The sequence below is a fragment of the Clupea harengus genome, chromosome 6 (genome assembly GCF_900700415.2).
Source record: "Clupea harengus chromosome 6, Ch_v2.0.2, whole genome shotgun sequence".
Classification (NCBI taxonomy): domain Eukaryota; kingdom Metazoa; phylum Chordata; class Actinopteri; order Clupeiformes; family Clupeidae; genus Clupea; species Clupea harengus.
In genome coordinates this window covers 9,543,346-9,548,876 of record NC_045157.1, presented here as the reverse complement: position 1 = coordinate 9,548,876, position 5,531 = coordinate 9,543,346, and positions in this window count along the sequence as shown.

Sequence of the window (5,531 nt, the reverse complement as noted above, 5' to 3'; positions counted from 1 at the left end):
GGAGATGTCACCTTGAGCACAACAACCCCGTTCAAACTTTTAACGACAGCACTCCTGCTCAGCCCGAGGCAATTAACTGAAGCCCAGGCTAATCGAGGTGATCATTTACAGCCCGCAGTCACCAGCTGTGCCGGCGAGCGAGAGCAAGGGCACTTAACACTCCCTCTTTGGAGATGGGAAGGTTTTTATCTCACAAGGAGACAGGAGTCAGGGGAGAACTATGGGAGGGAACTCATCTGATTAAGACAAAACTCTTTCATCTGGGTTTAATCATATCTTTATCTGCTTCTTCATCAGTGCACACGGCATTATGGCATTTTCGAGAGAAATAATCACATCAACATTTGTGCCAGGACTTGTAATATCGATGATAAATGGTCGTTTCTTTTTTCAATTGCGTTTTTTTGTTCCTTCCCACGTTTTCATGTCAGCACATTTGTCACGGAGTGATGGGCACAGAGCACGGGATCGTGCTGGAGTTCTGCTCGAGAGCGGCGCGTCTGAAATCGATCTCACTCTCATGACAAATGCTTCCCAACTCACCGAACGCCTCATTCTCCTTGAACACACAACCGCTCTGAACACATCCTCCCCCGACACACATACCCATTCAACACACATTTGATTAACTATCACCGGTGTCAAGACCAGACACTTCATTCGCAGTTATCCACACCTCTCTTTCTCTCCTGTTTTTCATACAGTATGTAATGTATGCAATGTACTGTATATGCCTTTCTTTCTCTTGCATGTCTTGTATCTCTCTAAACCCTCTCTTTTTCACTGTCCATATATCTTTGTCTTTCTTTCTTTTTTTTCTTTCTTCTCTCTGCTTTTGTTTTTGTGATCTGTCTTTTTATCTGTACATGTTAGATAGACATTTAGATAGATTAGATCTAGATGTAGTCTCTTTCTTTCCTTCTGTGTGTCGTCACTCTCTGTCTCCTCTGCAGAACGCGGGACTTGAGGGGGGGCCTATCGGAGACACAGTGATGCACGATGGCAGCGCCATTTACAGAGCTGTAAGCCATGATGGTTGTCATAAGCTCTTTGAATGGTACTGCCATACGTTAGTCAAAGACCAGCTCGACGTCTCCCCCCCCCCTCTCCCCTCAGTTTACTCCCATCACCCTCCATCACCCAGTGAAAGTTGTGCCATTGATTCGGACCGGCGCCTCTTCCTGTGCACTTCTCAGGCTCCGACCTTGACAGAGCCATAAAGAGCATGTAGTCATGGTTCTCGAGACGACTCTATTGGCAGATAATTCTCCTGTTTTGACAGAACCTCACACATGTGACATGGAACCGTGGCAGAACTGAATGTAGGTCAAGGTGTAATTACGGACCTCCGGATGGGTGTCACATCAATCTGTGACAAAACGCGGAGGCCATTATGTCATTGTAATGATGCTGTTGTCATGGGCTACACCAATGAGAGCACTGTTAGTGTGTGTTTCTAACACGGCCATTTACTCTTTCTGAAACACACCAACTCCACAGCTGCCTGTGAAAATAGCTTCAGGGCTGGGACCTGTCAGTGAGCCCAGCAGTAACAGCTCAACTAACCCATATGAAATATACCAAACCCATGGTAATAGTGTGTAGTTGTACTGTAGTGTCATAGTGGGATAGACTTGTATGATAGTTGATAGTGTGTAGACTTGTATGACTGCAATAGTGTGTAGTGTAGTGTAGTGTAGTATGATAGTAATAGTGTGTAAGTGTAGTGTAGTGTAGTATGATAGTGATACTGTGTAGTGGTAGTATGATAGTGATAGTGTGTAGTATAATAGTGTGTAGTGTCACATTAGTATGTAGCTGTGATATGAGTCTGCTGGAGTCTACGTAAGAGTGATTGTTGCGTAAGAGGCCTCAGATTGAGACCCTGGTGCTCTTAGCCAAGGGCTTCTGTAATCCACCCAGTGCTGCTCAGGCTATGTCACATTTCACTTGTGGAGATTTTACCTTTCTCTAAGCCGTGACTAAACCCTTGCTCTTGATTGCTCTTCTGTTAATGTTAGGGTTGCTAATGTTAGGGTTGCTAATGGTTCTGGGCGTTATTTACTCTAATTGCCTGTTCAATACTGCCTCCTCGACTGGAACATTTCACAAACAGGAACTAACCTCCACAGCCAACACTGGCTATAAATATATGTTCATTATATATGTAAATATAAAAATATATGTACATAAATAATAATACATTATATATATAATGTACATATACTGTATGTGTGTGTGTGTGTGTGTGTGTGTGTGTGTGTGTGTGTGTGTGTGTGTGTGTGTGTGTGTGTTTGTAAATATATGTTTGTCAAAATATGTGTGTTGTGGGGGCACATTTAAGCAGCACTATCCTACATTAAACATCCCATTCCCCAAACGGAGAGGGAATACATCTTAGTGGGTTTTGCAGAGACACTCAAGCAAACCCTGACCACTGAGGGACTTACTTAAACATCCCCAGCCTAAACCCTCTGAGGGGGGATGGTGTGTGTGCTGAAGAGGACACAGCAGGAGTTTCGGTCTGGACTCCAGGGGCCTTTTCCGTACAGTTTGTTGTGTGTGTTTTTGGGCCATATCTGTGTGTGTGTGGTGTGTGTGTGTGTGTTTTGGGCCATATCTGTGTGTTTGTGTGTGTGTGTGTCTGTGTGTGTGTGTGTGTGTGTGTGTGTTTTGGGCCATGACTGTGTTGCGTGCCGTGTGTGTTTTGGGCCATATCTGTGTGTGTGTTTTTTGGGCCATATCTCTGTGTGTGGTGTTGTGTGTGTGTGTTTTGTTGCCCCTGACTGGAACAGAGATTGAATAAATGCTGGACTGGCTTTTCCCATTATGCTGCCATAGTACCTGTGCTTGCTCACGTGTGGGTTTTGGGCCATATCTGTGTGTGTGTGTGTTGTGTGTGTGTGATTGTGTGTGTGTGTGTTGTGTCTGTGGTCCTGCCTGGGGATTTTAGTGTCCTTCAGTAGAAGTGGTGTTTAAACAGCGACGCCTCGCATACGATCTGCGTGGTGGTCCAGTTCCAGGTGCTATAAACCAGGAAATTTACGAGTGTGTACGTTACGCTGGTCCCCTGCTCTTAGTGTTGCTCCGTGGGTGTCATGGTCTCTTGGTCTCATGGCCTCATGTCTCCATTGACTTCTGAAGCCTGAAGGGAGCAATGGACATGGATCATTAGTCACGGAACATTTCTCCACACTCACTGACAGCGGGTTCACAGACACTGTGATGTTACAGCAAATCAAGCACAAAGTCCATTTTAATATCGACTATGCTGAAAGGAAAAACAAAGAGGGAACAGGGCTTAATAGCAGCTGGAAGAGACTGACTTCATTCAAAAGGAACTTATCCTTGTCTCGGTCAGTAATGACATGTGATTTATGTTATTTTCGTGAATACATTTAGCAGTGAGGTTAAAAAAGCAGGCGTAGGTTTAATGTTACTAGCAGTTGAAATTTGCAGTGTGCTGTTTTCAGTGATGTATTTTGCAGGAAAAGATAATGACAAATTGGCCAGAGGGCTTTTGAGGCTTTTTGGTCCAGTTGAACAGGGCAGTGGAGTTCCACACTGTTCACGCAGGGAGAGAAGGCAGGCTTCCTCTCTGGCCGTCTAAAGTGTCTTTTTCACACACATTCCGCTTCTCTCGACGAGGTGTGTGTGTGATCTACGAGCAGCATGGGATCCAGGGCTGTTTGTTTAATGCTGTCAGGGCATCGCATAAATATACGTGTTTGTTTAACGGATGAGACGGAAGTGAAACGGGGCGGCCGTCGTCGTCGGGTTCGTGGTAGTGCTGGCACGGGCCCAGCGGCAGGTCTCGCTGACAGCGCCATGAAGAGCGCAGACTAATTCCTTCCATTTGGGAGAGGCCTGCTCTTTGTCAGCAAAATAAGTGAAACTTACGGTAAAAGAACAAAAAAAAAAAGTACAGAAGTAAATGTCAGACAGACAGAAGTCCGAATGCATGATTGATTTATTTTCATGCATATTCAGATGATGGTCTGTGGACCTGGAAAGACATGAAAGCGTTCCTTTTAAAAACTATATATAATTTCATGTGAATGGGGTTTTTGGCTTGTGTAAAACTAGAGGCTTCATGACTAAATCATTAACATAAGTCCATCACTGTCAGCAGTTTCCCACCTAGCTGGGCCCGAAGAGAACGCAGGTGGTTGTGAGATCAGACGAGGCCTGTGTTTATGGGCAACGTCAGTAAGCAGAGTGTGGAAGGCCAATAAAACAGCTCATTACCAAGCAGTCAAAACACCCAGGAAACTGGGCCAGGCAACACATGTCATCATCTTCATCGCTATCATAAAGACTAGACCCAAAGACAATCAAGATAAATGAGGTCACTTCTCTGGAACTAGCTTCAGCAATACGTGCTCTGTTTCATGCCATGTTTTTTTTTATGACATGGTAATGAACGTCTCAACGATGAAGGTTTCACATTTAATTGTTACCACAATTCATGCCACCCTCGTTCACTCTGCTATGAATTATAAATGCCTGGCGTCCCCCCAACACACACACACACACACACACACACACCCACACACACCACAGTCTGCCCCCTCTTGGGACAACACTCAGCACAGCAGGTAAACAGCAGATTTCCGCTAGTCAGGTCTTTTTTGCTTGTGGGATCCACTGTCAGCAACAGAGGCTTCTGCCAACAGGCCTTTGCCTTAGTACTCTCAGTGGAGACACAGAGAAAGGAGAGGGAGGAGAGAGAGAGTATGGAGGCAGAGAAGAGAGGGATGTAGAGTGATGGAGAGAGAGAGTATGGATGCAGAGGAGAGAGGGATGGAGAGAAATGGAGAGAGAGAGAGTATGGATGCTAGGAGAGAGGGGTGGAGAGAGAGAGTATGGATGCAGAGGACAGAGGGATGGAGAGAGAGTATGGATGCAAAGGAGAGAGGGATGGAGAGCGAGAGAGAGTATGGATGCAAGGAGAGAGGGATGAAAGAGAGAGAGTATGGATGCAAAGGAGAGAGGGATGGAGAGAGAGAGTATGGATGCAGAGGAGAGAGGGATGGAAAGAGATGAGAGAGAGTATGGATGCAGAGGAGAGAGGGATGGAAAGAGATGAGAGAGAGTATGGATGCAGAGGAGAGAGGAATGGAGAGAGAGAGCGTATGGATGCATAGGAGAGAGGAATGAAGAGAAATGGAGAGAGAGAGTATGGATGCAGAGGAGAGAGGGATGGAGAGAGATGGAGTATGGATGCTCCCATCTAGGGTCCGGTCAGTTGGATTCGGGGACAGATTTTCATGTAGTGACAGCTTAGAACAGTTGTAGCTGAGTGAGAGTGTGAGTGGAGTGTGTTCTGTCTGAATGAGTGTGTCTCCAGTGACTGCTGTGTCTGCCTCTCAGTGTGATGATAGGGCCGGCGGCTCTCATCCCTGAAGCCTCACACGTGGTGTGTTGACTGATGAATGGGTGATGTCTCACACGTGGTGTGTTGACTGATGAATGAGTGATGTCAGACTCTCATTAAGTAAGAAATGAAACCATGAGCTGTATAGGAATGA